The 12,316-nt window shown below is 36.7% G+C and overlaps 1 pseudogene; it reads right to left on the reverse strand.

Annotated features, from left to right (window-relative positions):
• Nucleotides 1–6,280: 6,280 nt before the first annotated feature.
• LOC138319592 (kanadaptin-like) lies at nt 6,281–8,518 on the reverse strand (annotated as a pseudogene).
• Between the last annotated feature and the right edge of the window lie 3,798 nt (nt 8,519–12,316).

The following is a 12,316-nucleotide window of genomic DNA, read 5'->3' on the forward strand; positions in this document are numbered from 1 at the left end:
TTTATCTTTCATTTAATATATTCAACGCCAACACTTATATACTGTATACACAACTGGAGAAATCTATAATGTCACAACAATACAAAACTTTCAACTTTTTTTTAGAGGTATGAAAAGAATCCGCCAATCAGAAATACGGATTTAGTATGAAAACAAAGAAAATAAATCCTAACTTAATGGCACACATGGGACTTAAATTAGATTTATCTGTCCGAACATTATCGTATCTTACTCTTTTTTTTAAATCCTATCTACTAACACACAGTCAACTCCTCCAACTTATTTTAGCGTTGACGACAGGAAAATAGATATCATGCAAACGTAGTTCCCTAAACTGTGATATTTTCTGTAAATGACCCTTCCTGTAGCTGCGGAAATGCATATGAGAATGCCTGTCATTATTTCGTTGAGTATAAACAATTTGAAACTCAAAGACTTGTTTTTATTTCATTATTTAGATGTCTTATTTGGAAGTCCTGAATTTTCCGTAGACCAAAATACAATTATGTACAACCATGTACATAGATTTATAAGGTCTAGTAATAGATTTGATTTTTTGGAAACCAAACTACACTGTAGATGAAACTACGCGAAGTTGAACTAAGTTGGGCTTAGTTGTAAGAAGGTGTCCGATCGGTTTGGGTTTGAAAGACACAGATACAGAATGTCCTGAAGAGGAAACGTGAGATAATGGAAGAGTATGAGTCGAACATGCCTGGAGAGCAGAAACGGAAGGTACGGAAGACGGGGAATGAAGACATTAACGACTTAGTATGGCAGTGGTTTAAGGAGGCAACAACACGCACAATTATGGTGACTGGGCAAATGATGAAAGCCCTGTCCTTTGCCAAAGACCTTAATGTTGGAGAATTCAAAGCTTCGAATGGATGGTTGCAGTCCTTTCTCAGGCGTCAATGCAGTCCTTTCTCAGGCGTCAAAACAAGCGGAGACGTTAAACATCATGTCATCGTTGAGTGGAAGGAGAAACTGCCGGATATGTGTAAAGGTTATGACCCGAAGGACATCTTCAACATGGATGAATCTGGCCTTTTTTTAACCGATCAACTGTCAGCAAGAGTTTCAATGTGAAGGGTGAAACATGTAGTGGTGGAAAGCTTTCCAAGGAAAGACTGACTGCATCATTCTGTGCCAGCATGACCGGAGAAAAGGAGCCCATAGTCGTCATAGGGAAGAGCGCCAACCCGAGATGCTTTAAGAAGGTCCCCGCCAGTTCCTTCCCGGTTCATTACTGCCACATGTATTATACACCGAGTTACATGATATTTGGCATTACGTCAAAGAGCTCCTGGCTTTGTACAGTCTCAACTAGAAGGCCTGGATGACCGGCAGCATTTTTGAGGACTGGTTGAAGAAGTTCGATAGAAAGATGAGAAGACAGGACGCAGAGTTGAAGAATGTCATACTACAGTTCCTCCCACCCAACACAACATCAAGAGTCAGCCAATGGACCAAGGTATTATACAGACCGTCAAGCTGAAATACAGAAGAAGGCAGCTCCAACACATCCTTGCCAACATGACGCGCCATAAGCTGATAAGTGGATCAGAGTTGCTGAAGCAGATCTCCGTCCTGGACGCCATCTATTTGGTGAACCGTGCCTGGGACCAAGTCGAGACGGACACTATCGTCAAGTGTTTTGCAGCAGTCGGATGTCTGAAACCTGACCCAGTCGCATTGCAGCCAGAACAGCCAGATGCTGATGATGAGGACTCTGAGGAAGATGATGTCCCACTCCAAGTTATTAGACTGTCCATGGACCTGTTTGGAGTTGGGTTCACCGAGGTGGCCGAGATTGCAGGAAAGTTACCACATGCGATACCGAGACTAGAGATTGGGACACCAACGCCAGGGAAACTTTGAGAGACCTTCATGCCAGTGATGACGATAAGGAAGAGGACGCGCAGGAGGATGACATCCAGGAAACTATGCCAACAACCACACTCTGTGATGTCCAGGCCATGTCAGATAGACTGAAAGACTATGCTCTTCAGACCGGAAATGTGGGTGCTTTGATGGCAATAGTTAACTTCCAAGAGTGTATGCAGAAGGATGCCATCTCCAAACCGAAGCAAGTAACACTGGATGACTTTGTCACCATCCAAGGCAGGCCAAGAGACTGAATGTTTGACATGATAAGAGACTGTTTGATATGATAAGAGACTGTTTTAATAGGGTATTCTAATGAGGTTATAGAATAACAATACATGTATGATAAAGAGAATGACATCTTGCAGAGTTAGGAATGACAAGAATGAATAATGATAATGAAAAAGAGAGATTATGAAAGTGAGTAATGAATGAACATGAGTAAATCTCAAATTATTTACCTGTTAATTAGGGATGATTGTGAACAGGTTAGTGATTAAATTATTAATTTATTGAGAAAAAAACAACAAGTTTTTGTTATCTATTTTGAAAAAGAAAACAACAAGTGATATTTACAAATACACTTTAATTGATTTTACAGCTGTGCAATGAATATCATTTCAACAACTAACAAAGGTCATTTAAGGAATGAACATGATCTAAACATGTACTGTATAATTAAGTTGCTATAGCCTTGTAATTGAACATGTAATAAGTATAAACCATTGTAAAGATCAAATTATTTATCTATTTTCATATAATTAAAATATCTAAGATCAATTATAATTATAACATGGGTCATATCAATGGTTTTACTGAACCACATGCTTAATGACAGGTTAATAGTAGCATTTTGCTGTCGACTGGTTGCCGCGAAAATCTCGACCTGTCCATAAAGGCAACCTGTCTATAGTGACCGTTTTTCTCTCTCCCCTTCAGCAATCTTTATAGACAGGTTTGGCTGTAGTTGTAACTCGTGTTAAAATTATAATCTCACTTTTTTTATAGTCATTTTGTTCGTCCGTGTAAATAATGTTAATTTAATTGTCTCTCAAACTGAGGAATTGCTATATAACACTGAGGTAAAGTAGTAAATAAAAAGGAATTGTTGTTTTCAACTGCATTCAAAGTTTGTACTATGTGGTGTTCACTTCCGAGTACCAGTGGATAGTGTTACAAAACTATAATTATGGGATTTTTATGATTATATATTCAGTAATTGTTGATATATATTTATTCCCTGCAATACAAGAATGCATGTATTATATATCTGCGTATGGATCAGTTATGTTTTGTTCTGCGTATGGTTATGTTGTAATGTGTTTTTGTGTTGTTTTGTTGTTGTGTGATGTTGTGTTGTTGTGTTGTGTGGTGTTTGTTGTGTGTTGTGCTGTGTTTGTTATGTGTGGTTGTGTCATGTTATTGTGTTGTGTGTCATTGGTGTGTTGTTGTGTGGCTATGTTTTGTGTTCTGTTGTTGTGTGTTGTATTGTTGTTCCGTGTTTGTGTAATGTGTTGTGACGTGATGTTTTTGTGATGTGTTGTTGCGTTATGTTGTGTGATGTTATGTTGTTGTCAGGTGTTGTGTTGTTGTGTATTGTTGTGTTGTTGGGTGGTGTTGTAATGTTGTGGTGTGGTTGTGTTGTGTGTTGTGGTGTGGTTGTGTTGTGTGTTGTTGTGTTGTGTTGTTGTGTGATGTTTTGTTGTGTGATTTTGTGTTATATTATGTTGTGTTGTGTGATGTTGTCGTTGTGTTGTGTTGTTGTGTGTTATTATGTTGTTTTTGGGTGGTGTTGTATTGTTGTTGCGTGGTTATGTGTTGTGTTGTGTGTTGTGTTAGGTGTTGTTGTGTGATGTTTTGTTGTTATGTTATGTTGTGTTGTGATATGTGTTGTGTTTTTGTGGTGTTGTGTGTTGTTGTTGGGTGTTGTTGTGTTGTTGTTGCGTGTTTGTGTGATGTGCTGTTGTGTTGTGTGATGTTGTGTTGTGTAGTGTTGTTGAGTGTTGTTGTTTAATGTTGTTGTATTGTTATTGCGTGGTTGTGTGTTGTGGTGTGGTTGTGTTGTGTGTTGTTGTGTTGTGTGTGATTTTTTGTGTTATGATGTTGTGTCGTGTTGTTGTGTAATGTTGTCTTGTGTTGTGTGGTTTTGTGTTGTGTGATGTTGTGTTTAGTGTGATGCGTTGTTGTGTTGTGTGATGTTGTGTTTTGTTGTGTGGTGGTGTGTGTGTGTGTTGTGTGGTGTTGTGTAGTGTTGTTGGTGTGTGTTGTGCTGTGCTGTGTGATTTCGTGGTGTTGTGGTGTCGTGTTGTGTTGTTGTGTAAAAATGAGTTCTTTTCGGGGGTCACTTTTCAACGACCCGGGTCTATTTTCAACGTTTCAACGTACACCGGAACCGGAGCCTGAGATCGATATCCCGACTTCTCATTTTTTTCGTTAGAAAAAAGGAAAAGGAAAAAAATGTGTCGGGGTAAAAAATTAGGGTCGGTCGGGTAACCCTAAACAGACATATTTTTTTAGCCTTAGAAGAAAAACGCGACCGCAAGTCAATTCTCCATCATACATGGAAATTGTGTGATATTTTCAACGAAAATCCCGTTGTCTGCATCGTTTATGGTTAAACCAGTCTAGTTTCTAAAAAGAAACAAAAAACCGAGAAATTAGTAATTTTGATTTCGCAGTGTCACGGGGCTGTAATAAGCCTCTTGCGACATGAGTGATAAGACCGGTCAGTACTACTCCCGTACAGCACAGGGATATGATAATTAGTTACTGTTTATATCATTATGGACCCACCAGAGTTCACATAGACCATTTTGAAATGTTTTGGGTCAAAAATTGGATAGAAATGGTCTATTGGCACTTTAGTGGGTCGATATTGATATAAACTCTCAGGTCCCTGTGCTGTACAGTAGGTATGGGAGAGAACTGTTTGGTGGTATAACGGGTGTATTTACATGTATATGTACATGGAGGAAACCATTCTGAATAAATTCATGTCGGTAAATGGGTTTTACGGTATAACGAGTGGTGTGATTTTACTGTACATCTGGAAATGCTCTACAAATTTTTTTATTTTTTTTTTCCGTTTATACTACTTGACGCGTGCAGACCGATGCACGTATATCGACAGCTTGAAGCAAAAAATAAATATTGGAAAATTGTGTTTATGTAAATCATTAAAACTGAGGGGGTATTCACACCTACTCTGGCTTCACAGGAAAACAAGATATTATATAACTGTACATTAAATTAAACATTTCAAGCTATGACAAATAAAACATACAAATACAGTACAACTGTTATAAACTTTCTACATGCCTAACGTTTTGTCGGTCAATGTCTCCAACAAAACGTTGTCAACAGTCACAAAAAAAGTGGAGTTTTGTTATACGTTGTTATTGTATAGGCCCGGGAACTTCTGCCACTTTCAAATCTTACTTTCCAGAAATTAGCAATCCCCTATGTGGCTGATCAGTGTAACTAAAGTGTGATATTTGATGTACCTCTGGGTTCTGTCATAAGATCATTGCTGTTAGAATTATTTTTTTCATAAACCACACGAAAGTATTTTTGATATCAGCGGCTAAGAATCATTTCAAAGAGCTACAAAGATATGAATTATTTTCGGACAATTTAAAGTTTAGCCAATGATAATTTCAGAAGATCTTCGCCCTGAAGGACAACGAAATATTGGAAGCAGGAATGGTCACTTGGACATTCAAGACATGGATAGTTGCACATGGAAACGACACGAAGAATAAAAAAGTCAGTATTGCGTGCGAACGCAAAAGTATTTCGTTTGAATGCAATAATATTGCGCGTGAACGCAACAGTATTGAATGTGAACCAATACTATTGCGTGAGAACACAATAATCATTGCGTGTGAACGGAATAGTAATCCTGACAATTAACTGTCAATTATTCAGTGATATGTTATTGCGTACACACAATATCATTGCGTTTCACATGCAATACCTTTGCGTTCAAACGAAATACGTTTGCGTTCGCACACAATAACTTTTTATTTCTCATGTCCTTTCCCAGCCACTGTAGTTAGCAGTGACCAGGTCACAAATTTGCCTAAAAGCCTAATAATATACATTATGTAAGCAGGTTAAGTGGACTAACCAGATCACACTTCGAGGAGCAACGGCGAAACTGACTCGACGGGATCAGTCACGTCATTCTTTTGTGTTCTCAGGTCTCGACTCCAATTCAGCTTGAGATCTCCAAGTCACAGTCTCCGAGGATAAAATTCTAGAAATCTCCTACGTAGAATATCAGTATGTGGTCATGTCTGGTCAATATCGCTTTCTACATGTATCACACCTAATTAGGGAAAGCACTAAGAAGAATTCTCACCTGTGTCCAAACTACCATGTAGTCTCAGCATCAAAGCATCGCGTTTATAACATTAAACGATGTTTTTGATTCCTCATTGTTTGTCGTATTTACTGAAGGTAATTATGAAAAAACAGACAGATTTAGAAATACATGGCCGATACTTACGTTCTAGTTTGTACAGGGTAGAGACGCAGGGACATGGGAACTGATTTGACATTACTTGTCTATGGTGTATCGAATGTCCTATAGTGTCTTATGATGGAACATGATGATGCTTCCGTGCCATTATATATGTATATTGCATATGGTATCATAAATATAAGGACACGTACCTATGTATTTTCGGAGATTAACATAAACGGGGAACTGTGAATGATTCAAACGTGCTATTTTTGAACAATAAAATTTAGTGATTGATAGATTGATTTTGAACTGGATAGCAGGATAATTAATTCTCACCGCTAAATTATTGTTTACAATGCTGAAACTAGTCCCGTCAATGCGATGATAGAAAATACAGGTTATGTGTGTATATTTATATAGGTTGGTTAGGTCAAATCAATAAAATATTTACTGGTAGTTAAATTTTTTCTTCAGAGTAATTTAAAGTACCTTCTCTCTCAAAGTAACCCTTGAGAGCTTTCTTTGGATCATTAATGTAGAGAGCTTCACTCTCTGGAGTAAGAATATTTAACACTTGTCCCATAGCACTTTCTCCCTTCTCCTCTTCATCCTCTTCCTCTGCAGCATCGTCACCTGTTACAAACACAAATGATGACCATAGCTATGTTATAAGTTGGTGTCAATAAATACAACAACTGGTTAAACTATTTTTACAACAAACCAAGAAATACAGGATAGCCATGGTCAGGTAAAAATTAACTATTGGTTTTTTGAGTATAACACGTATAATCTATCAACATTTACCCATGCCCCAGGAACATCCCCTGGAATTAACTATTGGTTTTTGAGAATTCACATGTGTAATATATCAACATTTACCCATGCCCCAGGAACATCCCCTGGCTTCCTCAATTCTCTTCATCTCCTCTATTTTCTGTTCCTCTGCAGCAATCTCTGCCTGTCTTAGTATCTCTGCTTCTCTCTTCTGTTTTTCTCTTTGTTCCTTCATCTCTGTGGGTGTTAAATCTGACTCCTCTTCTGCATCTTCATCTGGACCCTAATTCATGCATGAAGATGTTTATTGAATAGTTCAAAGCAACAAAGCAATCATTATGAATTTATATAAATCTAAATTACAATGTAGTACCAATATATTCCTAAGATGCTGAATATCTTAAATTTGTAATGACACATTTTTCTTCGATGTAGTAGTCATGCTAAAATGTTAACATATAATAATGTATGTGCATGTAAATTGTACATGTATATATCAAAAATATATATACTATATATGTTGTCCCTTAGAACAGATATTAAATTTGTTTTGCATTTTCGAACATACCTGTAAAATATGAAGGCGAGTACTTCCTCCAAACTTCACTATGTGTCCAACACGTATTCTGTAATATTTATTGGGGTAAGTCTTGTGCTTGTTAACCCAAGTCCCATGGGTACTGTCCAGATCATATAGATACCACCCCTTTTCCTTTCCTTCCCCTGGGGTTCCTTTGCAGTACTGAATCACAGCATGATAGCGTGACAGTGAAGGGTGTTCCATTGTAACATCACAGCTAGGCAGCCTACCAAACACATAATATGGCTTCTCTAAATCTATAGTGGATACTATGGTTCCATTCTTGAGAACATCTAATGAATATTTATCCTCTGGTAGACCACTCCAACTTGGCTCTTTGTAAGGAATAACAACCTGTGTTTGCTTGAGTTGTTCTGCTGGTGAAAGTGCGCTTTTCTTCGTGACAGTTTGGCCATTTTTCCCAACAGTGTTTTGTGTATTCACTTTCGTGTTGTTTGCTTTGTTTACGTCATGATCACAATCATCACCATTCTTAGTCTCTGTCGTTTTCTCTTCACTTGGTAATGCAGGGGTTTTAAACGATTCAGAAGGAGTTTTAAACGATTCTTTGAGGTCTTTCTTTTTCTCAAAATCGGAATCGTTTTTCGGTTGAACCAAGCGACGTCTGCAATACGTTAGTAGGTTTATTACGGTGTGGTTTTGTTATCGTCGTGTCTTGTATTTCGTGTTTATTTTGATGCAATGCTGGTAAACCTGGCATCTTAAAAGAAATTGAAAACTGATTCTGTTGTGCGAGAAAGTGGACTTAAATCGCATTCCGCTATTAAATTGTCTGTCTTTTCTTCCATGATGCTGGCGTTGCATTCACTTGTGCTCTCTGCACTCTCCGGTTTGTTTTTTGTCCGCCATGGTGCTGATTACGGCCATCTCGTTGTTGTTGTGTTGTCGCCTTGTCGTGTTGTCGCCTTGTCGAGTTGTCGCGGTCTCAAACTGCGACAACCCGAGATTTAACAGTTAAAATGTCGACTTGTCGCGTTTTTGAACCGCGACAAGTCGACACAACACGACAACACGACAAGTCGACAACACGACAAGTCGACATTTCAAACACGCTAATTAGCGCGTACAGAATCTCGTGTTGTCGCGGTAAAATGTCGACTTGTCGTGTTGTCGAGTTGTCGACTTGTCCGTGTTGTCGCCGTGTCGTGTTGTCGACTTGTCGTGTTGTCGAGATTTGTCGACTTGTCGCCTTCCTGTTACACATGCGCAAATCATATGAAAATAGCCCACTATCTTTGAATATAGAAAACTGAAGTCAGTGCATTGTGAATATTTGGTGTGTTTGTTAATATATTCGATGTACAAAAATTGTTTAAAAATCATTATTTCTTCCCCATTGTTAACTCTTTGAAAAGTATTATTATACTTAACGGAAATATTAATATTAAATTAAATAAATATTAACAAAACAAAGGATGTTGTCAGAAAACACAGAACAAAAATGTTTGTATAATGAACAGTGACAGAGACGACAAATGTAATATCAACTTAATATTGTAAAATATCCTTTTAAAATATTGTGTTATCAATCGGTTAAGACTTATTATTCAATTTGAAGAATTGAAGAGGAACACGGCTGATAAGACGAAATATTATCTATTATTACTAATTACTGTAATAGGTTATGTGTGTAGTACATCAAACAATAACCTTGATTAAGATCTAATAAAGAATTTGATGTAAAACGATTAGAAAAAAAAATCATAAAAACTTTCATTTAGTCCAAAGCGTTATAGAACAGATAAGGTGTTGTGCCCCATCTTTCTGGTAATTAGTTCATGTATTTTGATCATCAGCATGCATTACAATGTACATAATGTAAGTATTTTTTATAGAATTTATATATTGTACAGTTAAACAGTAAGATTTACCCTGGAAAGTTTGAATGTGTAACTCGACTGCAGTATCATACAATAGTATACAAATGCTAGAGCATAGATACTTCCAGGGGATATCAATTTAATGGAACTCTGCATGCAAAAGAAAAATACACAATTAGTATTTCTGGGTCTAGAAATTCCTAATACACAAAACATGTGTTCATTTTACGAAGTGAATATCATAATTATATAATAATCTTTCTCAAAGCGATCAATTTGTGGTTAAGAGAGGCTTGGCTAATTATGATACATTCAAGTGTAATTGACCTGTGTTAATATGGTCCGAATATGCTAAGTCAATAACAGCAACTCAAGTTACATTACGCAAACATTGCGTTCTTCAGGGTGGTGTCCTATGGTCAATGCTTTTTCTTGTAACTAACATGCACATTAGAGATACATATCTAGTACAAAAAATAAGGACCTCAGTTTCGGATTCATATGGTGTTATACCGCCCTGGTATAATTTAAAATAATGACCTCGGGCTACGTACGGCCTGGGTTATTATTTATTCTACCAGGGCGGGATAATAACATATATACAGCCTTATACACTGTACATGTATATCTTATTATCTGCATTGCTTTTATCTTTATATTCAGAAATTCCGTTGTTATTTTCGATACATTTACCATTATTCTCCGTCATTATATCGAGATATTCGATGCATTTTCCTTTATAATATGTAGCTAAAATTAAACTTTATATTCGGTACAATTTCTTTTAATTTTGGACACACTTCTTTATATGATGTGCAACCTTCTTTATATAATGTGCAAACATTTATATGATGAAGATCAAAGCCGGCTTATAATATATGCATAATTTTTCGGCTGCTTTCGTCTTAGTGACAGCACTTTGTATAGTTGTGTAGGATTTTGAAAAGAAAATTATTGCTCTTACCAACGGTAGTAACCTTTTTTGTGAAGACTTACTAGGAATATGATTTTAACCGTTTAAAACTACATGTAGATTGAGACTAATTTCCGTTTGTCTCGGGATCTATCCATTCCTTCTCACTATATATCACCATGTAGATTACGATTATACCGATTTTTGTATTTAAACTCATAAAACGTCTAAAATGGTCTATACATGACACTCCGATGGGTCCAAATTATTGAATCGCCATCTAATCTACATGTAGACAATTAATCCTGTGTCTACATTGGATAATCAGTATAAGAAAAAAATGATTTTGTTTTAATTTTAGATGTGCTACTATTTTGTTAATTCATATTATGAAAATGAAAACAATTAAGAAGCAAATGCTAATTGAATTTTTCATTTCGGAAAGGTACATGTAGTGGGTCTTTAAAGCATTATATACATGTATGTGCCGTAATTTTCATACTCACGAATCAAGAGCTTTTTGATATTTTATTCACCATCAACCTTTTGAAAATGAAAATGATTTTGACATTACGTATGCGGTCAGGCTATGAAGCCAAGATGTGGTCGACAATTTCATTTAAAATTTTTATAAAATAATAAGAAAATAAAAAAATGATTACTGCAGGTATGCATTCATATTAACATACATAAGGCATAAATTCTGACTTGTAAATAATGTTTACAAGGCATCGTACATGGTTTTCTGACCATTTGAATGATTATCACACCTTAAAACAACCTGATGGTTTTCAATAGTTTCCTGAAGAAAAAAATACATGCCCAGTTACGGCACATATAGCTTAACCAATCAATAAATAAAATCGGGTAATTAATAAAACAAAATGTTCCCAGCCGCCATACAACATCTATGATATAGGTACATGTATATATTATCCGAATAGCGTATATTGAACTTTGATTCCTAGGCGTGGCAACATTATAAGATTTTTCAAATATCTACATATATATGTAGATCTGCTACCCTGTTGAGATCAGCCGCTTGATTTTTACACTTTACCTTATCCTAAACATGTTTCCTAACAGGTTTAGTTGAATTCGGACCAGTTGAGAAGATTATGGAATTGTTATGTTTATGGTGATAGAAGACAAATGAAAATGATGTCGATAGGTCACCTGCCTGGGTGACCACCTTGTCCTTAAGGCTTAATAGTCCGAAGGCCCGTTAATCTGAACGTCCGTTAGTCCGAACGACCATTAGTCCGAACGACCGTTAGTCCTAAGGCCCATTAGTCCGAACGTCTGATAGTCCGATAACCGATATATAAATGTACAGGACTCAGTAATAAACTTGCTAAGATATGTGTAACTCTAGATTGACACCATCTTCAGTGACCCACGGATGATGGCACTACTCTACGCTACATTTATCACAAATGTAGCGTAGGGTCATCGACAAAAAGCGAAATGTGACTAATTTTAACAATTGTGAAAAAAAACATAATCTTGCAATACATGTATGTAAACGTATCCGATATGAAAGAGTGTATATGTACACTGCAATCCTGGCTATTAGTTTCCCAGAAATTACCATTATGCGAACCATTTTCATCATTGAAAAAGGGGAGAATAAACAAGTAAAAGGGAGAAGAAGGAAACACAAAAATAAGTCGCTAAATACATATTTCATACATGTATGGAGGTTAGAATGGGTGATATATCTCATCCATTCATGCAGCCATGTTATCCCTATGACCATAGGACACCGCCCTGAAGAACGCAATGTTTGCGTAATGTAACTTGAGTTGCTGTTATTGACTTAGCATATTCGGACCATATTAACACAGGTCAAT

The sequence above is a fragment of the Argopecten irradians genome, chromosome 3 (assembly GCF_041381155.1).
Source record: "Argopecten irradians isolate NY chromosome 3, Ai_NY, whole genome shotgun sequence".
Taxonomy (NCBI): Eukaryota; Metazoa; Mollusca; class Bivalvia; order Pectinida; family Pectinidae; genus Argopecten; species Argopecten irradians.